The sequence below is a fragment of the Ictidomys tridecemlineatus genome, chromosome 12 (genome assembly GCF_052094955.1).
Source record: "Ictidomys tridecemlineatus isolate mIctTri1 chromosome 12, mIctTri1.hap1, whole genome shotgun sequence".
Taxonomy (NCBI): Eukaryota; Metazoa; Chordata; class Mammalia; order Rodentia; family Sciuridae; genus Ictidomys; species Ictidomys tridecemlineatus.
This window is the reverse complement of record NC_135488.1, coordinates 69072112-69098221: the sequence shown is the minus strand read 5'-3', so window position 1 is coordinate 69098221 and position 26110 is coordinate 69072112. Positions and strand designations below refer to the sequence as shown.

The following is a 26110-nucleotide window of genomic DNA, read 5'->3' as shown; positions in this document are numbered from 1 at the left end:
CAATGTCTTGGGGCTACTGGAGTTCACAGGACTGTATGCCCCTATATCAAATTCCTCTGCACTGCCAGCTTAGCTCTGCCCTCAGCCTTTCGTACTCCCTTATTTGTTACTGGACGTTCTGGTCTCAATTCTTGCAGCTGTCAAATTGCCTGCCTCTCACTACACTTCCTCTTAATCTGCAGTGGTTTGGGAAACTCCATAACCAAGTTAATAAGAGTTCTGTCTAAATTAAGAGTAAGAGGCTCTGAGAGAGGACATGATTTTGCTCCCCTCTGAGTAAAATGCATTAGTGTGTGCATGTGACATCCACTTTAATGCTGCTTGGCAAAGGCTTCTGGCTTTCCCCTTAATATTTATACTCCCTTTATTTCACAATATAACCATTTTTTGTTGAGTTCTTAACTGCTCAAGGACTATATTACCTAGCCTCTTGTATGGCTGTATGAATATGTTCATACAAATGAGATATGACAGCTGACACTTCCTGGTTGTTCATCCCTACCACCTCCAGCCCCCATTTCCCCCCCATTTTCTAATGGCTGCATTTTGTTGTGTTGTTTTTGAGACAGGGTTTCACTATGTTGCACAGGCCGGCATTAAACTCCTGGACTCAAGAGATCCTCCTGTCTCAGCCTCCCAAGTAGCTGGGTTTAAAGGTGTCACCACTGTGCTCAGTTCAGATGGCTATCTTAATGGGTGCTGAGCCACCCCCCCCACACACACACATACACAAAGGAAATGCTCCAGGGGCATTGGAGTAACAAGACAGAGGGTAATATGGTAATACTTCTAGGGTACTGTTCTCCAATCCTTTATGTATTGCATCTTTGAGCATCACTAATATTTTCAAGAAATGCTATAAAATTCTTAGTAAAAAAACGAAATCTAAGTTAAAATACATTGCTATGTAGAACTTCCTGAGAGAAATGTTGTGTGGTAGGCAGCCTCCAAGATGAACCCCATTTATTCTTGCTTGATGGTATTCATGCCCTTGTGAAATGTGAAATTCCCTTCCCTTGAGTGTAGACTCACCTAGTGACTCACTTGTAACAAACAGACGTGACAAAGGTCATGGGATGTTGCTTTCAAGATTAGGTTTACAAAAAGACTGTGGCTTCCTTCTCGCTTGCCTTCTCTTGGTGTGTCTAGTTTGCTATGATGGTAGCTGGCTACTCTAGGCAGAAGTCCACATGTCACCCCACCCAACAACATTTGAGCGACTGAGGACCTCATTCCGACAGCCCATGAGGAACTGAATCCTGATGCCAACCATGGCAGAAAGCTTACAAGTAGACCTCCCTTGTCCGAACCTTCAGGTGGGACTGCAGCCAGGCCTGATACTGGAATACCCTGTGGCAGAGGGCTTAGATTCCTGAGTTAACAGAAATCAAGATAATAAGTGCTTGTTGTTTTGAGATGCTAAGTTTTAAGGTAAATCATTATGTAGCACCAGATAACATGTAATAAAATATAAATATTAAAAGGCACAAACGCATTTTGTTTCATGATTTTGCAGTTTTTACACATATAAGAAATTTTTAGGTAATGTTTATGTGAAAATAAAAAGAATACATTACCCAGAGTATGGAAATAGCTTTGTTTATAGCGATAATTTGGACACTAGCAGATCAGTCTTTGAAAGTACCCAAATAATTAATTTTATTTCAATCATTTGGGACTAATGATTTCATATCAAAGTAATAATCTATATTATATATATATATATATATATATATATATATCTTCATATTTCTTATTCCTTTTCTATCAAAATAAAATCTTTCTTATAACTTAGGATGCAATTCTGGGAGATTTATAAAATGTTATAAAATTCACAAGAAGTATCAATATCAAATTTCTAAATATTCAAGATTTGGAACTGTTTAAATTTAAAGTAATTTATTCATAACTTGGTAACTCCAAACACCTTAGGTATACATTCTTTCTTGAACATAGAGGAAAACCGCTTTTGCTTTTGGTTAATTGGTGTTTTCTTCTTCTTTTTCTTCTTCATGATTCATTTACTTAAAACATAGGGGCTGGGGCTGGGGCTGGGGCTCAGCGGTAGTGCACTTGCCTGGCATGTGTGAGGCACTGGCTTTGATTCTCAGCACCGCATATAAATAAATAAAGGTCTGCCAACAACTAAAAAAATATTTAAAAAAAACTTAAATACAGTGGGGACAAAGTTTTTAGCAGCATTATGGAGCAAGAATTCACAAACTGTGTTACCCATCCATTTAAGTATATAATTGAAGGACTTTTAATATATTCACAGAGTTGTAAAACCAACTGCTTTTTGCACTTGTGCTTTGACAGGCCAGGGTGGGAAGAAAATAAAAAGGAGAAACTTTTACAGAAACTACCACCCTTTTCAAAGGTGAAAGTCCCATCTTTCCAAAGCTCATGTGCAGGAATTTTTTAAAGCTGCTTCTCCTTCAGACAACTGGCTAAAATGCCTAGATTCTTTTTCAGTCTATATCCTCAAATGACTGCCCTTCAGCTCTCCAGCCCCGCCCTTGCTCACAGCTTCTGCTCTTTTCCTAGTTCCTCTAGTGACAATCTCCAGACCCAAAAACCTCCATAGAGCTTCTGTGGAATGTGCAAAGTGTCCCAAAGGGACAGGTGTGCTGGGATGCTGATCTTTCAGTCTGCATGGCAGCCATGGAGAGCCCAAGACAATGGAACCCCTCAAGCCAGCGCCTCTGCAAGAACTCACCTCTTCACCACTTTCTATGTTGTCACATGGAAAGGGCTGTGAAGCTCTGCTATATATATATATATATATATATATTTTTTTTTTTTTTTTTACTTATTCAGTGAAGCAATATATCTTGACAGCAACCACGTTCTCATCATTCTGTGAAGTATCAGGGCAACAGAAAATAGTCTCTATAATGTGGAAAAGGAACATATTAGTAACTATACTGTGGTATGAACTCCAAGGTAATGCTGTAACAGAATGTAACAAAGAAAGCTTCTGGATCTGGTTTGAGAATCCAAACAAGGGAAAGTGGGAGGCAGATGAGGAATGACTGCCTCTGGGTAAGGAAAAGCTTTCTCTGAGAACCTGGAAGGCCAGTGTCAGGAAGACCTAGGCAACTTGTACCTATTAATCCCCGAATCCCAGCACCAGCACAGGCTCTCTCTCCAGGTATTGGATACATTTTGTTAAACGAACAGAACTTACACTCCTCGAGCAATGTGATTTGGTATCTAAGAGCTCACTTTTGTCAGTCTTTGCATAATTACTAAACCTCTGGGTCCATGTTATCTTTGTCCTTCATCTGAGGAATCAACTGGTCCCTTTTTGAGGACTCCAATAATCTGATATTTCTCAATTCTGCATTAAGTCTAAGCATGGGCATTCATTCAAGTCAACATATATTTATTTACAGCCCAGCTCTTTACTGGGAAATTTACAGATTTCACAATATTCATTTTTTAAAAACGCTATCTGCCAAATAAATCTTGGTAAGAAAAGTGAGGTACTAGGAACCCCTCACCTTCTTCAAACCAAAACCAAAACAAAAAAACCCTGTTTGTTTTTGTTTTGGTACTGGGGACTGAACTCAGGGGCACTCAACCACTGTCCTATTTTGTATTTTATTTAGAGACAGGGTCTCACTGAGTTGCTTAGCACCTCACTTTTTGCTGAGGCTGGTTTTGAACACACAATCCTCCTGTCTCAGCCTCTCGAGCCACTGGGATTACAGGCATGTGTCACTGTGCCAGGTGGGAAGATACAGTTTTGAGAAGAAAGATTCAAGAATTTCCTTGGCCAGAAGGAGACCTCCAGGAATAGTAAAGAGGAAGAAAAAGCACAAGGATTGAGAACTTGAACTGAGAAAAGGGAAACACTGATATTAACAAATCAAACAGAAAATCAAAGTAAGTGTGGAGGGCTACCATTCATTTTATATCTCTCTGATAATTTATGATAGTTTTAGATTCTGTCTTCTGCAACAATAAATCTTACAATTCAACTTTACCTGCTGTTTATTTCCCTCTACTTTGTCAATAAAGCCCCAAACAAAAACTAACCCTTATAGTAGATGGTAAAAAGGGAGAAAATTACAGAAAATAGAATTATAATACATTTTGACTTATTTTGAACTATAAAAATACCACTGATGTATAGTTGTCAAATACAAGGCACTCCAAAAATGTGTAGGGAGGATGTCATTTGGAAAGGAGAGTGCAAACAATTCCTAGCAATGATGTGGTTAATGATCACCCTGTCACACTTAATCCCTGGGATTCACGGCACTTGGAGAATTCCTGGTTGCTGAAGCTGTAACAGGCAGAGAGAATGATATTCCTACCCTTGAAACCGGTTCTTGCCCAGGTCAATCAAAAGTCTCCTGTTTCTGAGCATTGAACCCTATGTAATCACCTTGTCAAGGTTCTCTCAGAAAATGAATTCTTATAAAGTTTCTCTTGAGTTTGTCCTATCCATGAACTAACTCTGAATCTTTTGCCTGAGGTGAAAATTCAGATCAGACTTCAGAAAGAAGATAATAAAAAAAAAACAGATAGAAACTCCTTTTGACAAGCAAACTTCGAGGTGACTAGATTAAAATAAAAATTAGAACTGAAATTGAATTCCACCCATAGTCCAAAAATCCCAGTCTGAGCTGCTTTATTATTGAGTGTCCTTCCTCCACCCCCATTCCCATCTCCTGTATGAAGAAATCTTTTAGTAAAAAAGCACTATATTGGGGCTGGGGCTGCAGCTCAGAGGCAGAGCACCTGCCTAGCACAGGTTCTATCCTTAGCACCACATAAAAATAAACAAATAATAAAGGCATGTTGTCCATCTACAACCACCCAAAACAACAAACAAACAAACAAATAAATAAATTTTAAAAAGCACTACTAGAATATGGCTAAACTAACTGGTTTGCTTTGAAACATTTCTTCCTGCATCTGGAAAGCTCATAATCAGTGAAGTGTTTCAAAAGATGAAAGCTAAAGGAACGGGGGATGGGGGCCAGATTATATTGTTTGATTCTAAGATTTTATAAGCAAACAGAAAATCTATATAATCCATGAACTAAATAATCAGAGTGAAAAGCTGAGAAAAGTGTATTTACTCAATATCCTAATAATTAAGATGAATTTAATTGATTTTAGTTTTTTCTCAAGATTGTATTCAGTATTTGCTGAACAGAACAATTAAGTAGTTTATTATCTTACAAGACAAATAAAGTTGAATATTTGAGGTTGCTTTCATTAAGAACAAAACAACTCCTTATACATACTTACCTCACTTCATCTTTATTACAGGTTCTGTCACTGTGAATAACACTACAACTAGTGGCACAGATTATTTATCAATGGGTTTGATAACTGACGAGATCAGCTATTTAAATTGCATATCATCATATGGCATATTAATGGTTTGATCTCTGAATAGTTTAATTTCTTTTCATGGGTATTTGTTTTATAGATTATGGTGTCTGAATACTATGAAAACACATTTCTTCTAAACAGAATATACAAATTAACAATACATGTTTTTCAATATCTTTAACTGTATTTTCCTAGGACGTATATTATTGTTCTTGATCTTAAATTTTCGTCACCTGCTTTACATAATGTTTTGCTCAAAACTGAAGACAAAGAAATTGTATGGGTTTTTCCAAATACAATTTCTCCATAAGTATAGCTATCTTCCAGGAGGAACTTTGTGAAATGTTTAGACAAAAATAAACACTATTTATCAAAACTTAACTTGTAACACACTTGCTAAACTAACTGTGTTTTATGCCAGGTGAGGTAGCATTCACCTATAATTCCAGTTACTTGAGAGGCTAAGGCAGGAGTATCACAAGTTCAAGGCCAACCTGGGCAATTTAGTGAGACCCTGTCTCAAAAAACAACAGCAAAAAAGGTCTGGGGATTAGCTCAGTGGTAAAGCACTCCTGGGTTCAATCTCCAGTACCAAAGAAAAAGTTTTACTATAGCTCAATACCCAAATCTTAAAACAAGGTCATGGATCTCAGATTCTCAAAAATTCATTTTAATAGTATACTACATTGTGTTTCAAGAATATAAAAGGGAATCAGACTCATTTAATCGATTTTATGGTTCTTTGCAAGGAACCAATTTTTGGTTTCATAGTTGGTTTTTGTTTTTATTGTTTTGTATTGTTTGCCTCTTTTCTACTTTCTAGATCTCTATTTTCTTCACTTTGTATTTAATTGGCTGTGTTTTTTTGTTTGTTTTTGTTTTCTAGTTTCTCCAGGTCGGGCTTAAACCATCGGTTTCTTCTTTGGCATACACATTTAAAACTATAAATTTCCCTCAAGCATCGCTTTGACTGCACCCTACAAATTTTGATATGATGTGGTTTCATTTTCTTCTTTTGTTTGTTTGTTTTTTGTCCTTTTCCCCCAGCTCAGGGCTCTAACCCAGAGCCTCAAAGCATGCTAGGCAGTGCTCTACCACTGAGCGGTATCCCTCAGCCTTTGTGATTTCATTTTCATTCAATTCAAAAAATGTTCTACTTTCCCTGGTGATTTATTCTTTATATCATGATCTGTTTCAGAATTTGAACTTAATTTCTAAATAGTTGGTTGGAGAATTTCCCAGGTATTATTCAGATATTATTTGTTACTGATTCCTTTTTTTTTTCGGTGGGGATTGAAACCATAGGCACTTTACCACTGAGCCACATCCCAACCATTTTTATTTTTTATTCTGAGACAGGGTCTCACTAAGTTGCTTAGGGATTCACTAAATTGCTGAGGTTGGCCTTGAACTTGTGATCCTCCTGCCTCAGCATCCCAGTGTGGGATTCAGGTATGTGCTACTATGCCTGACTTGCATTTTAAATTCAATCAATTGTACCTTCAAATGATATTAGACCACTTTGCAGATATTGTAAGAACAATTTTTTATATTAGTGTCAAAAATTTTATTTGTGCAAAAGTTATAAACTTCACAATGTAATGAATGCTATTATGTTGCTTTAAATAGTCATTTATTTATTTAACTTTACTATTTAAAATATATTTTTAAACATTTTTTTAAAGGACAACAAAGTCTTTTGTATTTTCCTATATACTAACCATTATCTAGTGCTTTTTATTCATTTCTATTCATGAAGTTTCCATCTGGGATCTTTCCCTTCAGCTTGAAAAGTTTCCCATTACATTTCTCGGTGTACAGGTCTGCTGGCTATAAATTTTCTCAGCTTTTGTTAGTTTGAAAAGGTCTTTGTTTTGTTTTTGAAATTATTTTCACCTGGTATATAATTTTATATTGGCTTTTTTTCCCTTCAGCATTTAAGATGCCACTCCATTGTCTGCTGCTTGATGGATTCTGATGGGGAGTATGTGATATTCTCATTTTTAATTCTTTACAAGTAAGTGTTTTTTTTTCACTGGTTTAAGAATTCTGTCACTGTCACTGGGTTCTGGCAATTTGGTTATGTTGTGCTTTGCTGTGGTTTTCTTTGTTGGTTTCATTCAAATATCCTCATTAAATTTGGACATTTTGGGCCTTTGTTTTGTTCAATTTTTTCCCCTCCACCCTTAGAATTTCAATTACATGCATACTAGACAACTTAGCAATGTCTCACAGGTCACTGAGCGTCTAGAGGTTCATTTCTTTTGCAGTTATTTTTCTCCATGTTTCACATGAGATGGCTTCTATGGTTATGTTTTCAAGATCACTGACCTTTTTTCTGTGATTTCTAATCGGCTCTGAATCCCATCCAGTGGAGTTTTCATTTCAGACATTGTATTTTTCAGTTCTAGAACTACCAGTTTTGATGTATCTTCCATTTTTCACACTTATGTCCCCCGCCCCTCGGTATTTAGGATGGAACCTGGGGGTACTCTACTGCTGAGCTACATCCTTGGACCTTTTTATTTTTATCTTCACAGCAGATATTAGAAATTAGATATTTCACAGAAGATTAGAAATCACAGAACAGAGCCAACCTAGCAGGCCTGTCCCTGCTAGGGTGGCTCGGTGTCTCTAATAAGGTGCCCTAGTAGACAACATTTCACGTGTGTTGTCACTACTTGTTGCTAGGGAAATTAAGGGCATCCTGTGCAGCACTCAGGAGAGGACTCCTGGAAGCTTGCCCCTGGTTTCCTCCTGACTTTACCTCATTTACCTTCTCTTTTTGCTGATTTTCTGCTTTGTATTCTTCCACTATAACAAACCTCAGTCACGAGTATGACTGTATGTTGAGTCCTGTGAGTCTTCCCAGCAAATCACCCAACTGAGGGTGATCTGGGGCCGCCCACACACTGGCCATGTGGAGCTGGACTGTGGGCATGCAGAGCCCGGTGTCTGCCACAGACTCAAGGGGCTTACCCACCTCCCCTCTCTGAGAGATCACAGTCACACTGCCTGCTGTCTATTGTTGGAAACAACTTTCACACGTTTTGTCCAGTTTTCTAATTATTTACAGTAGGGAGGTAGAAACAATACCATTGACTCTTTTGTGGTGGAAAAAGAAGTCCTCCTCATAATACATTTTAATTTGGGTTTGAATCAAACTAGTTAGAGGAATAAAGCCACTTTTTACAATCCAGAAGCATTCCAACTCAAGAAACAGAGTTTTATACATCTGCCAGGACCAGCCAGCCCCAGTCACTAATACTGGTGGCCCCTGGTATCACTACTATTATCATGTTCTTTTACTCATTTAGTCTATCTCTTGATGATTTATTTTACTTCTTACCCATATCTCTTTCACTAGGTCATCTCCCAGAACTTGGCCCCACAAGCCTGTTTATCTGAATCTCATTTATTATTGTTCCAGCAGACACTTATTAAGTACTCACTGTGAGGTAAACTTGTGTGGTGGTTGAGAGTATGGACTCTTTGGCCAGAACTCCCTGGAATCAAATTCTGGTTTCTCCTCTCACCTAAACAAGGCACTGAACCTCTGTTCAGTGCCTTAGTTTCCTCCTTGGTTAACGTACGAAGCAGTATTTCCCTCCGAGGGTTGTTGTGAGGGTACTTGAGGGAGACACTATTATGACCATTCTTAGCACAGTGCCTGCTACACAGGAAGCTCCACAGTGCAAAAAGGAGGAAGACCAGCAAGCACAACGCAGCAAAGGGCACAGCAACAAGTTTATCTTTAAATATTCAGTAGTTCATCATTTTAAGATAACCCTGAACACTGAGTACTTTTTTCTGCCACTTAATCCTCATAACAACCTCATGAGGTAGAGGCTTGTGTTCATCTTACAAAACTATGGAAAATGGAAACTGAGAGCTTGAAGATTTTCACAACTACCCAAAGTCTTTCAGTGGGCATACAGCTGGGATCTCAACCCAGGTGTCTAATTCCAGAGCAGCAGAGATTTACTGGTTCACTACAGCAGAGCAGCTAGAAGCATAAGCTCTCAAGTCACAAAAGGAAACACCATTAATTCTGCAGAGCAAGGCCAAGGAAGAGATAACATTTGGGTCGTGCTTAAAGGATGAATAAAACTTCATCATGTACAAACAAGGAAAGGCAACCACAAAAATGAGCTCATTAAGACAAGGGAATGAAATGGCAAAGTGTGTTGAGGGCACCGAGACTTTTTTGATGAGGTTAGAACATAAAATGCACTTGGTGGTGGAAGAAGATGAAGCCGGGAGTTGGTTGGGGTCACCTGGCAGGGATGGTGGGACAGCCCACCAAGGTGAATGGTGCACCTGCTTATTACTGCTGGGGCATCTGCTGGAGATGAAGGGACCCAGGGTCTACTGCCCCCTCCCAGGGGCTGGGGGGGTTGGATATGGAGTGTAGAGAAGACAGCGGGCTTCCAGGTTAGTTGGTTAAAGGGTGGAGAGCGTTCCATGACAGAGAATTTGGAGGGGGAAGCCAGGGGCTGGAGAAAGACAACAAGTTTCACTCAGGATATGCTGAGTCATGGGCCTGCAAGACATTTAGAAGAGCACTTTGTAATACAATACTGTGCTGGAGATCCGGAGGAAGGTCCTACCAGTTATCTGACTCATCAACCCAAATCCTTGTTTTCTTACCTTAATTATTACCTTCAGTGTTGATTTAAAGCTGTGAGTCCAAGGTCTTCTAGGTGTATGAAAAAGACACACTATGAATATGTTTAGGGAAATGTGTCTATGAGTTGGGGAAGAAAGCAGAAGTTAGAAGGAGTTGGAGTGAAAATTATCAAATTTTTAGAAAAGGTACAAGAAGTTCTTCTGGTCTACTCTTATAAGAGCACAGCCTAAAAACAGCATTTAGCAGTTAAGGAGAATAGGTGTCAGCCAAACAGCTGGGTTTACTAGGTATTAGGGAAGGCACAATGCAGTGGTGCAACCCTGGAATTTGACCAGGCCACCAGGGTCAAGCAGTTAAACGCAAACTGTGTTTCTGACGTCCCAGAACGTAGACATGTTGGTTTTCCTGTGCAGTAAAGCAAACCTCCTAATCACACTGGCCTTCAGTCCTCTTATTCCTTAATTCTGAATGTAATCAATGACACTTAAGTAAGTGGTACAAGAGAAGGAGAGAAGAGATAATACCCCAAATGGCATAGAAGAGAAAAATATTTTAATTAATGGCCTAAATAGTTTAATGTGGGTATTAACAAGTGTGGTTCTGTAAAAAGAAACCATGTGGAGAATATACCAACATTTAGTTTATGTTTTCACAAGTATATGCTGACTGTCTCATAATTAAGTACACAGAGCTCAAAATAGCCAACACTACAGAGAGCTTACACTGACTGTTAAACATTATAGAAGAGGTTGAGAGATATTTGCTAATGACTACCATAAAAGGAATAGATGACTAAGAACAGAGGATGTGTGACTAAAAAGTCCCTCCACGGTTCTTTGAAAATTCCCTGAATAACTAAGCATGCCAAATGTGGTCTGTCATAAAATTATTCAATGCTAAACTCTGTAGTTAGACAACAAATATATGCTCTGCCTGAAGGATAAAGCCTTTGTAAAAGTCATCCAATTGCAAAGGGCCAAAAAAATGAGACCATCAATAAGTGAAAGTGTTAATCAAATTATAGTGTGGCCCCAAGTTCAAAGCCTGCTGGGCTAGAATGGGCAACTATTCTAAAGAGGATTCATTTAGTTCCTGGGGGCCTAGACTATTGGGCAGTGACCAGGCATTTGGGGTCATGGCTGTTCTGCCTGAAAATGCACACAAATACCACATCTCATAGATCCCTGAACAGTGTAGAAAGATCCAAGCTAGCACATCATAGCCTATCTTGGGTATGTCAGCCTTACAGGCTTACCATAGTTATCCCCAATCTACAGATATCAAAAAGAAAATCCCAGGGCTAAGGATGTAGCTCAGTAGTAGAGGGATTGCTTGGCATATGCGGCCCTGGGTTTCATCCCCAGAACCACAACAATAAATTAATAAATAAATCCCAGTTTGGAAATGTGCACCGCTTCTTTCAGACACACAATTGTCTCTGCATATGCTAACTGACACAACTGATTTTCCAAAAGAATGCTATTTTCTCCCAAATAATAATTTTAAATTGTAATAATAATAGATACTGTTATTATGCAAACATCATAATTTAATCCTTAAATTTGTGTAATAGTTATCACGTCATTTTTCACATAGAGAGACACACTTAAGGGGCTGGGGATATAGCTCAGTTGGTAGAGTGCTTGCCTAGCATGCACAAGGCCCTGGGTTCAATCCCCAGCACCAAAAAAAAAAAAAAAAAAGAGAGAGAGAGAGAGAGAGAGACACACACACACACACACACACACACACAAACACTTTCTTAAGGTAAAGGTAAAATTTTAAAGATCAGATTGAAACCCAGGTTTGTCTGACTCTAAAAAAACCCATGTTTGTTTCATATACTACATTGTTTTCTTGATATGTTTCTGTTTGTTAAAGGATATATTACTGACATTCATAGGAGAAAATATACTGAACAAGTTGTGACTCAAAAAGGGAAACTGTTTTGAATGACTGCAGGACTATAACACAGCAGTAACTTTTTATGGCATGTTATTGAGGGTGATTTTCTTTTTCTCAGTTTTATATTTTTGGCTTTCTTAGTATATGCTACAGTCTAGACCTCCAAACATGCCTATAACACTACACTGGGCTTTTAGTAAAATATACATCTTCACCCAGTATGAATCTTGCACGTTTAAGAATTCATGTTCCTTGTAGTCAACAAAAAAGGAAGTAACTCCTCCAAACAGCTTTCTCTCAGACAGTACACTAATTTAAAAATGAAGGACAAGACTTACTTTCTGTATAGGGATTTTACTATTTCATCTCCCTAGTGATTGATGTATGTTGAAAAAGAATAATTTAATAAAAATTACATTTTAATTTTCTAAAACAATAAATTAGTAAGTGGCATTTTGCACTACTGATTATAGAATCCAGTCAAATATAAAACATGTCAGGTACTATAATCAAAGATGATAGCTAATGCTTTTGTTGCATCTATTTCCCTTCTTCTACAATAACACCCTGCTTTTCTTTGAGAAGTTCCTCTCCCATTTTTTCTCAGTCCAGCTGATTGTACTCCCAGCACAATCACAGGGACAAACATATGACATTAGTTTGTCCAATCAAAGCATTCCACCCCTCTTGCCACAGTGACTGGTTCACAGACACACAAGTCTCCAAACAGGCCAATGAGACCAAACACCACCAAGGCTTTATACAATCATCTGCTAGGAAGTGTCCTTCTGCCTGGGAAACTAAAGCAGTAAGACTACTAGTTCTGCCTGTCTTTACTAACCACAGGGGGATAATGCACCTAAAAATGAAGACACCCTGAAAACAATGAAGAACGGTGGAAAAACTGTCTTCTTGAAAATATTATTTGAGAAGTGCCAGGTTCAAGGGCAGAAGAGGCTCACAATTCCAGCCTGTCCCTGCCCTGCCGTCTCCTCTGGTACAGGTCCCAGCCCCTTCGACTCCTTGTTTCCAGCCTTCCTGGCAATGCTGGGAGCACCCAATACCATTTTTGGCTTAAGTAGACCACAGTTTCTGTTTTTGCAACCAAGAACCTTGGCTAGTCCAATGGGCAAACAAATTTTATGATCTTTAGGGTGGAGGAGGCCTGCCTAGAAAGATAGAATCTGACTACATAATAATCTAAAAATAGTAATAAAATCAGAAAAAAAAACCTACAGAAAAACAACTATATGAATATGTGATTCACAAAAGACGACTATTAGTCAATAGACACATAAAAATTAAAATAAATGAGAAGAAAATACATGTAGATTTTAAAAAGAAACAAGCCAAAAAACTAAAGATCAAACAACAGAAAGAAGGCTTGGGAGGTCAATGTAGGAGGATGCAAGTTCAAGGAGAGCCTCAGCAATTTAGTGAGACCCTCAGCAACTTTGCAAGGCTCTGTCTCAAAAAATAACATTTTTTAAAAAGGTTGCGGCAGGGGGCTGGGAATTCAGCTTAGTGGCAAAGCACCCCTTGATTCAATCCACCATACCAAAACCAAAACAAAACAAAAACCTAGAAAGATCCTAGCCTTTCAAAACAATAAATCCTAAGAAGGCAAAAAACATTTTTGAATCATTGAAAAGATAGCACCTGACATGTAGTAGGTATTTGATAATTATTAAAATAATGAATAAATAATATCAGGAAAGAAGAAATTTAGGTATAATGAACTAGACCTTCTCATGCACTGATAGTAGGAGCTCATACCAGTACAGTCACCGAAACACACTAGCAACTTATAAAAATGTTTTATTATATATTTTGCTAGAATCAGCAAGCCCATTCCAAACAGACTTATCCTATGGAGGAAAATGGAAAAGTGTGCAAAGATGTCAGTATATGTGATGTTCCCAGAAGCACACTGCTTACAAGAGTCTAAATGAAAAGCAACACAGATGCCTGAAAATATGGTTTGTTGAATAAATTATAATATATCCTTTCACATTGGAATATTATACTGCTATTCAAAACATGGAAAGATTTCTATGACAGAAAATAACAGAAAGCAATCTGTATTATGATTTTATCCACTGTTGTTTAAGACAGTGATTGAGTGGAGGGCTTGGTGGAGGTGGGATATACTTTTATGATTTGTATCTCTTACACAAACATAAATTATCTTTATAATTAGACAAAATAATAAGAAAAACCACACATGGAGGCACATACAAAGAATTAGGACAATTTCTAAAAGAGTAAAATATAATATGGATTCAGTTAAAACATAAGATAATTTTAATCTGTTCTTTATGGTAGTATAAGCCTAAACTTTTACCAAGTTGAACTAACAGGGAATAAAATCCTCCCTTCTCATTTAGAGGGGTAGGACCTAAGAAAAAAACAGACATAGATCAGCTATGGAGGTGACACATCCTAAGAAAATCACTTGTTTTATCTTATACATGATGCTCTTCTGAATTTCACACAAAAAGCAAAAGCATCTGAGGAACTATGAAAGAACTGTTCAAGGCCACCAGGAGCTGTTCAAATGATCATTGCATCAATTCTGCCCAGTCAAAAAGACACTTGAAAACACATCCAAATGAAATGGAATTCTTTTGTCCTAAAAGATCTCTTTATTTTGCTGAAAACTCTAATATCTTCACTCACTACCTATTCCCAAATCCTCAGACATATAATCAATTTAAAAAGTAGGAAGTAAATCAAGCACAGTAGCACACACCTGTAATCCCAAAGACTTGGGAGGCTGAGGCAGGAGGATCAAAAGTTCAAGGCCAGCCTGGGCAACTTAGTGAGACCCTGTCTCAAAACAAAAAAAAAAGAAAAAAAATTAAAGGGCTGGAGTTGTAGTTTAGTGGTAGAGCACTCCTGGGTTCAGCCCCCAGTACTGCAAGCAAAAAAAAAAAAAGGAGTAATTTAAAACGCTGGGCATGTAATGTGGAAGTAGTATCCTTACCAGGAACAGTTAACGTCACCCATGTTATTGGCCTTATAGTAAACAGTACAACCAGAGCAGCTGGAAGTTTTGTTTCAGTGGCCCATAAGATTCTGAAGAACTTACAATCCGAGGAACAGGCAACTCTCTGCAAGGGTACCATAATTAGTACAATAAATTCAAGTTAATTTTGTAAACTCTCCCCTCATCTTTAAAAATTAAGAAATCTGGAAATCCAAGCATATTAAACTCCATCTCAGAATGTGTGTTCAAGCCTAAGCACTCTAGCCCAGTGGTAAAGGCCTGGAGGCACAGAAGAATATAGATTCTGCTTGCCACATATTAGTGAAGGCCTACCCTCTCTGTGCCTTGGTTTCTTCATCTAAAGAGTAGGGGTAACAATAAACTCTACTTCACAGAGCTACAACGACTAAAGAAGTTAATAAATATAAAGCATTTAGGACAATTTACAGCCAAAAAATGCTCCAGAAATATTAGTTATTATATGATTATAGGATAAAAAATGATTTCAATACTGTAATGCTATGGAATAGCCATGGAACCAGCCAACTAAAATTTAAGTTTTATGACTTTTTTGTCATTCAACTCACTGTGGTTCTGACTTCTTTTTTTTTTTTTTTTTTTTTTAAAAGAGAGAGTGAGAGAGGAGGGAGAGAGAGAGAGAGAGAGAGAGAACTTTTTAATATTTATTTCTTAGTTCTCGGCGGACACAACATCCTTGTTGGTATGTGGTGCTGAGGATCGAACCCGGGCCGCATGCATGCCAGGCGAGCGTGCTACCGCTTGAGCCATATCCCCAGCCCGGTTCTGACTTTTTAAACATGGAGAATAATGAATTTTAATTCTCTGAGGTACTTCTAAACATAGGTTATATAGTACAATTATTTCAAAGAGCTCGGAGGCTTGGTCTAATTATTTTCTGAGTCAAAGTGTGATAATTTTTTCATATAGACAATTTCTAAATGTGGACATGTTTATCAGCTACAGGTTTTATTCTGAAAAAAAAATTGCAAACAGGGCAGATATACTTCAAAGGAGTGGTAATGAGAAGTTTATGCCAGTAATTACTACACATTTGCAAGGGACCACTGCAAAAACCAGATATGAAAAGCCTACTACTAAAAATGCTCTAATCTTAGATCTACTGGGTTTTCCCCCACTCTATCAAAATGAAGCTGCTTTCTTTTTACTATTTTATCACTTCATCTTTAGCCACCCTTTAATTTCATCAACACATCATTAGACTTCTCTTCATTGCCCCTTTTCAAAAGAGATGCTCTTTTTAAATAAATCCTCTCTCTCTCCCCTCCCTGTCTTCTCGCTTTTGCTCTCATAACTCATGAAGCCTAAATCTGGCAAACTTATATCACTTCACCTAAAAGAGTCTGCCTTGAACACATAGGGCACCACTGATTTTGGTAGGAACAATCCATCGATCTTACGTTTATTAGGAATCTCCTATATCCCAATGCATTTATTGTTTATCTTAGTCCAAAGACTACAATTTTGTGTCTGATAGGTGTATTTGTTTTGTTCTGAGTTTTGAGAGAGATCTCTTTTGGGCAGATTCAATTTTTTTAAATCATAAATAAGCACCCCTTCCCGACCCCTTTAGTAGTAAAAATCCAAACTTATGCCAGCAGCTCTTTCATCTGGGCTCCATTGGAAAGGCAAGATTATCTTTTTGGGCAACAGCCCAAGCTCTAGTAAAAGTCTGACCTTGTGATGTAAGTTGTAGTCTAATGTCAAATCACACTTACAAATCAACACACACCACTACTATAACAGTCACTTCTAACATCAGTGAGTGCTTTGCACTTACTTGGTCCTCATAACAAAGCTATGAGGCAGATACTGTTTTCAAATTGACTTTATAGATGGAAATCAGAAGAAAAGAGAGATGAAGTAACACGAACAGTCACACATACTATGATTCAAGCCCACATGATTTAAGCCAGGGCCCATGCTCTTAACAAATGTATCATACTTTCTCAAAGATAATTTTGGACAAGCAAGAAATAAAAATACAGTGGTGTGAGCTACATCAGTATGCATTTAATTTAATCAAATCCAATATGCCCAATTTAAAAAGGAAAGCTGAAAATAATAATTTAGATAGTATAGGCAATTCTCATTTTTATTCATTGTATGCCTAGAAGTTAGAAACAAAAAAACATTCTTTTCTACCCTCAGTCGATTTCAGTTCTTAAGTGCCCCTTCTTAAAGACACAAGTATTTCTCCTTAATGAGAGTATTTAATTAACTTGAGTGTGATTTGAATGCAGAGAGTCACATTTTTCATATAACATTAGTTGTATGCAAGTCAACTATTTCATTTTGTGCTCAATTGAAGAAGATGATTCCATTGCAGCTGGGGAAAATGGGCTCTCTGTGGAGATGGAATGTCGGTCCCCACTGTGCACCTTCCTATGAGATTTATAAGAGCAATTTTGACCAAATGCAATTTTTCCTTACATGCTAACTTCAAAACCTGTCCCCTGCCTTAGATATCACTGCACTACATGCATTAGCACTGTGTGCCTTATTCCAATAACAGAGTTAACCGAGGCCAGATAATTACAGAATGCAATTCCTGCTCATCAAGGTCATTGCTGTGGCTTTGCAGTCCCTTGTATTCCTCATAGCATCTGTTTCATTTTCCTCCCTCTCCACAAAATCTCAAACAGATCCACACTCCACTCACAGTCTGTAGCAGATAATAACATGTAACTTTATAAGAAAGATGAGGGGCACGCAGCATCAGTTCTCTCCACTTACTTTCACCACTAAACTCTGTATCCTCATTGAGCCCCCTCCCTCTCCCAGCCCCATTCGACAAATTGGAATAACCTAGTCTCACCACTGGACTGAAACTGTACTCCCTGAGGCCACTGATGATCTGCTTGCCAGGTCTAATTACTTTTTCTCACTCCATCTCTGTCTCTCTTAGTTTACACCCTACTTACAGATTTGAAGTTCATTGTACAAAGAAAAATACAGATGCCAGGGCCATACCCATAGGTTCCAACTTAATTCCTATTGGATTGGCAGAGGCACGGTCACCTGCTTCAAGCTCCCCAAGTGATTCAAATGGGCAGCTAGGGTCAAACCCACTACTCTTCCACATTGACTCCACTCATGAATTCACCCTTCTATTTGGACCTCTTGGTCACCGTGATGTAATACTTAATAAATATTTCTATTTTTTTTACTATTCCTCTTCAAGATCCTTGCTTAGAAACTCTCTGATTCCATTTGTTCTGCCTACTGTTCATTTCCCACTGACTCATTAATTTAAGGAATCTAATAATTCCAAATCTCTCTATGCAAACCTGAGCTCTAGCCTCAGCTCCTGACTCTCACCTTTCACAGATGTTGCATCCTGGAGTTCAAATTCCACATGTCCAAAAACATCATGCCAGGCCAGTGAATTGCTCTCTCCATTCTCCACAGGTGGCGCTATTTCAAACTCTACACTTTCCTCAGTCCCCTCATTCTACCACATCTCCCCTCTTTCCTACTTAACAGAGAAAACAGAAGCCATCTCTCTTAACTTGACCCCTACCTGATAAAGTGACTTACACATGTATTCCTTCTGTGCATCTCAACCCCTCTGGGGCTCTTATTTTCAGCCTCTCTGGGAACCAGGATCTATCAATTATTTCCTTTTCCTCTTCTGGACTCTTCCCATCAATCTAAGAATATTGAAGCCTTTTCCACTAAAACAACACAAAACAAAACCTTCAAAAAACCATTCAGCTCCGTGCATTCTTTAAGTATCAGTCTTTCTTCCCTTTGCAGCTAAACGTCTTAAATTGACTACACTCACCTTTCCCCCTTCTCTGCTCCCTCAGGTGGTCCTCAGGTTGCCATCCTTCCCTGTTCACTTACACACTCTCCTTATATTCTTCCATTTACTCCATGATGTCAACTGTGGGCTCTATGCTGATGCTTCTCTACCCAGATCTTTAATGAGATTCAGGTCTACAAATTAAACTGCCTAAGTCTATTTCTCTGAAAACTTTCATAGGTAAATTTTAAATTCAACATGCCCAAACCAGAACAAAGCCTCTTTTTCCTGACTGTCTTCAAATCTGGTCCACTTCCTCTCTCAGTGAAAAGTATCAACCATCATCCAACCAGTTTCCAAAGCCAGAAAGCTGGGCATCATCCTGATCTTCAGGCCTCTCCCTACATTTACCCTATCTCAGAAAGCATCAAGTTCTGCCCATTCCACCCTAGCTGCTTCAGTTCAGCTCAGGCAGAGACTATCTCTTGCTTCAATTTTACTGGAACAAAATCCTACCTGGCCAGGACAATCTTTCTACATATACACCATGTCACTCAATTACTTATGACTAATGAAAGGTATGCATTTAACCTAGGCACAGGACTAGACAGATTTATGGGACAGAAGATAGTCCATAAACAGGCTCAGAAACAGAATTTGACAAATGATGACATTTAAAACAGCATTTAAAATCTGTGGGAGAGGAGTTGAGACAACAGGCTATTTAGTTTGGAAAAATGAAAGTTGCATCCATACCTCATAAAATGAGCAGGTATAAATTCCAGATAAAGATCTCAATGTAATAAAAGAAAGTATAAAAGAACATGGAAGAAAATATGAGAGAATAGTTCTTACCAATCTGAGGATGAAAAAGGTACTTGAATAAAAGCCCAGACTTTTTAGGATGCATGAATCTTACCCTTGCTCACCCCCTTATCTTGTCTCCCCACCACCCCTAGTTCCTGCTCTCCAGTCATAGGGATTTTGTGCTCCAAGAGATGCACCATGCATGCGGGCACCTGAAGGCCTTGCCAGTGTTTTCTGTGTCTCCCTTAATTTACAAAACAGCCCATCCACTTCCTCCTGATTTTAAATGCTATATTTATCATATATTAAATTTAGTTCTAAAGTCTTTTTCTGGATTCTATTCTGTTCTGTTCTAATGATCTGTTTGTCCTTTTTTTTTTTTTTTTTTTTTTGGTGATGCTGTGGAGTGAAGGGTCTCCTACATGTTAGGTAAGTGCTCTACAACTGAACTACAGCCCCAACCCACCATAATGTTTTAGATTTCAGTATACTTTCCTTCCTACTTGTCAGGACTATTCCAAACTTTGAGGGCTATTGGAATCAGCTTATTAAATCCTATTAAAAATTCCAATTTGGGCACATTGGCACATGTCTATAGTGCCAGCTACTCAGGTTCACTTGAGCTCACAGGTTCAAGACCAGCCTGGGCATAATGAGACCCCTTCTCAAAAAAAAAAAAAAAATTCCATTGGTACTTTTAGTTGAAATCGCATAAATGTACAGACCACTTTTGGGAATACTGACACCTTCCCATCTGGGAATATATTCTTCTGTATGTATTTAGCTCTTCAGCAAAAGTGATTTTGTAATATACATCTTACAAAATTACTACTAAATTTTTTCCAAGGTGTTTTATAATTTTTTTTAATTTTTAATTTTTTTTATTGGTTGTTCACAACATTACAAAGCTCTTGACATATCTATCATATTTCATACATTAGATTGAAGTGGGTTATGAACTCCCAATTTTACCCCAGGTATTTTATAATTTTAATAGCTAGGTGATTGGCATTTTATTTCATTATATTTTCAAAGTGATTGGAAAGCTGTCAAGTTCTGCATACTCTCTTTGCATCTGGTCACTACTATTTCCCCTTACCAGTTCTGATAGTACTCCAGGAGACTCAAAGTATTGGGTTCCATAGGAAAGGGGCGGGGGAGTGGTTAAGAAGCAGCAGCTGAAGCAGATTTGTATGCAAGATAATTAGGTCCATTTAAGACATGTTGAGTTTAAAGCAGATAACATTATACTTAAATGAAGACATCCTAAAAGTACCCAGAAGTACAGAACTCTAGCAGAGGGGAGAGGTCAGGGCTGAACAAGATGTAGCAGTCACATGCACACAGGTAAGAGTAGAAAACACTCTAGAGCAAAGTTCATGCCAAGATTAATGAAGGAAAAATGTTACTCTATTCCAAAATCTGGATGAAAAATAGAAAGAAAAAGTGTGGTGGTTTCATATTACATTGATTGAGTGTAGAACTGTAAAATGTACTTTTCCAAAAAGGATTTCAGGGGACTAAGGGTGGGGTCTCCTGATTGCAGATCTGGCTACCACATTACTACCATGGGATTCATGTGAAAAAAAAAAAAAGTTCTAATGATCAAAAGTGAAGGCAGGAAACGGGTGGAGGGAAGGGGAAATGCTGAACTACAAGGTCATGGTCAGGAAACCAATTTGGCAAGGCATGTGGAAAACCAAGGCATATAGAATCAAGTACCACATACAGTAGTGCACAGCCCAAAGCCAGCTTTGTTTTCATTAGCAGGACTCAAATGGCAGAGTGAAGGCCAGTGCCTGCCATCCACAGAGGAAACCACCTCAAAACACCTCAAAACTCCCTTTTTAAGCATGTTCTCTCTCTCTCTCTCTCTCTCTCTCTCTCTCTCTCTCTCTCTTTCTCTCTCTCTCTCTCTAATTACTCTTCTTTGAAAAACTGAGATAGACACCTACGTGGAGTCTGGACAAAAGGCTACCTAGGTCCTAAGAAATGTATTAATAATAAATGCCTAATGTTGATTGTCAGCAATATATAAAGTCTCCTTTTCATTCATTTCCATTATTTCGAAGCAAGTCAAAGAATAATATGTGTAAATCATACAATAAAAGCAAATTAAGATGTAGTATGCACAGTTAGAGCCTAATTTTATGAAAGGTGTTATGTTCACTGAAAAACAAAAGAAGTACATTTATCAAAATGTTCGAAGTGAGTATCTAGCAAAATGCAGCCTAGTTTTTATTTTTAACATATTATTTCTTCATTTTACATAGTTTTCTATAATGAATATATTGTGTAATAAGAAAAATATGAAATAAGAAAAAAGTGTTTTAAAAAATAAATCAGTTTCAATGTCAAAGAAAAACTGGGGCTGGGGATGTGGCTCAAGCGGTAGCGCGCTCGCCTGGCATGTGTGTGGCCCGGGTTCGATCCTCAGCACCACATACCAACAAAGATGTGTCCACCGAAAACTAAAAAATAAATATTAAAATTCTCTCTCTCTCTAAAAAAAATAAGAAAAAGAAAAGCAATCACAGTGGTAATACAGAATTTCAGATTACTCAGGAAGATAGGAATTGTGATTAAATCTCCAAATTTTCAGAATATAAGCAATAAAATAAAGAATGATGCACACCTAAATTTCTCCTTTGGAGAAAGCTAGAATAAAAAGATTTGTTGTTGTTTTGTTTTAAGGGATAATCATGAAATCCACAGAAACAAGTGTGGCAGCAGGAGGAGAATGTGATGGCACTTTCACGGGGCAGGTAGAATGCACAAGGACACAGAAGACAATCAGCTCAGAAACGACTCCTTGAAGACAGCAAGTGAAACAGGGCCATGTCTTTGGGAAAAGAATGCAGCATCTCTCTGGAATGACACAGTCCACAGGGTTAACTGTCATAGAGTCCAGGGGTAAAGTTTCTTCCTAGCCCAGTCACAGAGGAAGGGTAGAGGCTAAACCTGCCTTCCCTGAGCCATCTCTTACCTGGCCCAGGCTCTTCCTTCCGTCATAGCTGACCAGGCTGCTTCCAGATGCTTGGTACTTCAGAGTTCCTCCCAAGTCCTGTGCCTCCTCCTTCTCTAGCCCTCCTGGGGACACAGACTTTCAAAGCTCAGAGGGAAGAGGCTCCTGAGAGTAGCTAAGTGGGCAAATCACAGCCCTCCAAATTGAGGGTAGAACACTGTCTGCCAGAAGACACCTGCCTAGAAGGGAAAGTCAGCAGTAGTTTACCTGTGACCAGGTGTCAGAAATGGGTATGTTTGTTATGCTCAACTGAGCACTTATTTGTTAAATGTCTTCAACATATGAAGTACTTGCTAGGTGCTGTAGGAGACATAAAGAAATAATTACCCACAGTCCTAAGGGAGCTAGTGTTGACAGGAGAGATGTGGGGAAATAAAGGAAGTCGATAATAATGCAATTCAATATAATAATGTGACGTTACATCATAGCGCAGGTTAAGAGTGAGCTCTGGAGTCTGTAGGTTGAGTCTGAAATCTGTGGCTTTTAGCTGTGGGACCCTGAGAAAATCACTGAACTTCTCTGTGTCTTAGTTTCTTCCTCATAAAATGATGATATTAGTGGTACCACCTCTTGGGATTGAAAGGAAATGTAGTTAAAGAATAAAGAGCTTAGAACTCTGCCTGGTACATATTAAAATGTTGGCTGTGATTTTGTGTCTATTAGGTAGCAATGTGCTAACGATTTTACATCTCATATTAAATAAGTTAACCTTATTATTAGCCCTGTTTGTAGATGAGGGTCAAAGAATTAGGCAATTTGGATAAGATCTAGAGAGAAGAAAAACAGTTGTGACCTGAGCCCACATCTGACTGAAAATGAAGCATGTGATTTTATTACTACTATTATTTCTACACAAGGATAGCAGCTAACATGTGTTTAGAGCTTACCTTGTACCAATTATTATTGTTTGCATAATTGCAGTTGTTCTCACAAGATACTGCTTGATCCCATTTTACAGGCAGAAGCCTAAGCAGAGAGAGGCCTGCATTCATGCTGGAGAGCATGGCGCTGTCTGTCAGCACATGAGGCTGGGTCCACCACTTCCAGGTCCAGAGCAAAGCACTTCAGGCTAGTGGGGAGCTTTAAAAGGGAGTGGGATTTCAGCAGGTCCTCCCCTCAAGGTGACTGACTAGTAGGTACAGGTGAGGAGCAACTTGGTACACTGATGTCTTTGCCAGTGGTTCTCATAAGCCTGCAGAGGCATGTTCTGTTATAGTTTTTAAATGCTAAGGTGAAAGTTTATGTTCAATTCATCTAGAAATGGGGAGTCAATTAAGGTTTTCCAGTAGGCCGTGTTTTAGGAAAATTAATCTGGGAGTAATGAATAGGATGAACTGGAGGGGAAAGAGAAGTACGGCAGAGATTGACTGGCTAGAAGGCTATTGTAGGCCACAGGGCTTATTTTAGTCTTAACAAAGCTGTATATCAGATGCACAGAAAATAAATCCTCGGAAAAAGACTCACCTGAACACAAAGTGACTTGCAGTTTACAGAAAAATATGCTTTAATATTCTAGATTTATATTTACCAGCTCAAATAAAAATTAGGCAGTTCCTTTTAAAAATTAATAGAATCTCAAACTTTCTGTATGTACAAACATCAAAAATTTCAAAGTAAGCTATGGAACCAACCTCAATATCCATCAACAAACAAATGGCTAAAGGAAAATATATATACACAATGGAGTTTTACTCAGTCATAAAGAAGAATAAAATTATGACATTTGCTGAAATGGCTGGAACTGGAGAGCATCATGTTAAGTGAAATAAGCTAGACCCAGAAAGTCAAGGGTTGAAAGTTTTCTCTCATATGCAGAAGCTAGAACAAAGAAAGAAAAAAACAAATGTGTGCGTGCGTGCACATGTGATGGGGGGGCAGGATTCCATGAAAATAGAAATTGGTGGAGTAGAGGAAGGGGATTGAGGAGGACGGAGGAAGAACGGAAAAGGGAGGAACAGTGGAATGAATCTGGCCAAACTTTCCTATGTACCTATATGAATATACCACAATGAATTTCACCTTTTTATCCATGTTGCAGTAATTTTTTAAAAAAAAGCTATAAATGAAAAAAAAATTCTGAAACATACTAAATATATAAATATGATTTAATTGACTTAGCACTTTATGAAGAAAAGAAAACTTAGAATTTTATAGAGATTTCTAGTTTTAACAAAATAGTGATATAAGCTTTTTGGAAATACTGAAGAAAAAAGAATATAATTTGTGAGGTTTTTAAAAAACATAATAAAGGCTATAGCTTATTTAGAGAACTATAAATTAATGAATTGAGTTATTTAACTTAAATTATAGATGAAGATGTATTTGTGAGATGCTAAATTTAAGAGAATTTGAAATTAAAAAAAACTGTAAAATAAGAAAGCTCCATAATTTCTGGGTTCATTATTATGAGAATGTATTTTCAGAAGGAACTGTGACACTCACTATAAAGATATTATAGGCTTGACTCAATAAATTCACTCCTAGGAATCTATTTTGGAGAAATAATCTATTTTGGAGAAATAAAGGCATTTGTGGAAGATACAACATGCAGTGTTTGTCTAGGACCTAAAAAAAGAAACAATATAATAATCTGACATTAGAGAATGACTTGATAAACTGTAATTTATAAATATAATAGAATGTTTACAATAGTAAATAAATTTCTAATATAAAATGATATAAAAATATAAGAAAAATATTGTTATATTTTAAATGCATATTCTAGCATACAGTATTATATGGGTATTATTTATATCATGCATTATATATTATTTAAAAACATGCATACATGGAATAAGCAAATGACAAAAGTTTTTCAAAAGCAGTTCAATGGTTGCAATTGCGTTTTTTTAAATAAAAGTTTCAATGCTGTTCTATTGTCTTTTTTATTGTCTTTATATCTATATTGACTTTTTACTTTCTTTAAGGCAGAGGAAACTTCCTAAGGGAAAGCCACCTCCCTCCCCTTAATCTCCCTGATTAACCATGTATGGTTCTGCCTAATTAATCTCATTTCTAAGGCAGCACTAACATTAGCCTTTCTTCTCATCCTTAACATTTATATTAAATGGAAATGGCATAAATCACTCTCCTCTCCCATGACTCTGAGTCTAGGGCTAATAGGGCAAATGCACACCCATACTCCTTCCTTGATTTCTGGATATCAGAGTTCTGCAGCTGCATAAATTGGTTTACAACAAAACTCTTCCTATTTCTAAATAAAGAATTACTCTGTACTTCTAAGTTGGTTTTATCTAGCCATTAGATAAAAAATGCCTGAAAAAGGGAGAATAAGATTCAAGAAAGAGCTCAGATGGTTTCCAGAGAAATGGTGATTGCTTAGATTATTCTAGAAATAATCAAGGAAGAATCATAGTTATGAGCAAGGTTGCAATGGAAACACCTCATCTTGAACAATTTTTCCAATTTTCTAGACTCAATGGGTAGTTTTCAAAAAAAAAAAATTGTCCAGCTTTTTCTCTGCACCTTTGCATCTTAGAAATAATCCAAACTTGTGGTTTGAATTGGGCTAACATAGATCTTGCAGAATAACTTGTAGACACTGGATAATGGTGGGTCAAATTGAAGAATGAGCTTGTCCTCTGACCAAGC

General features: G+C 37.8%; 2 protein-coding genes across 3 annotated transcripts in view; one reads left to right on the top strand and one right to left on the bottom strand.

Moving 5' to 3' along the window:
- Nucleotides 1-26110, top strand: part of LOC144368963 (uncharacterized) — a 187532-nt gene that overhangs the window by 30512 nt on the left and 130910 nt on the right. The window lies entirely within an intron of this gene.
- Nucleotides 1-26110, bottom strand: part of Sertad2 (SERTA domain containing 2) — a 109671-nt gene that overhangs the window by 53171 nt on the left and 30390 nt on the right. The window contains exon 2 of one of the 2 annotated variants that reach the window (XM_078029112.1): nucleotides 14643-14719. The exons of the other annotated variant lie outside the window; for it this stretch is intronic. The gene's annotated coding sequence lies outside the window, so the exon portion shown is untranslated. The remainder of the gene's footprint in view (nucleotides 1-14642; nucleotides 14720-26110) is intronic. 2 annotated transcript variants of the gene reach the window in all.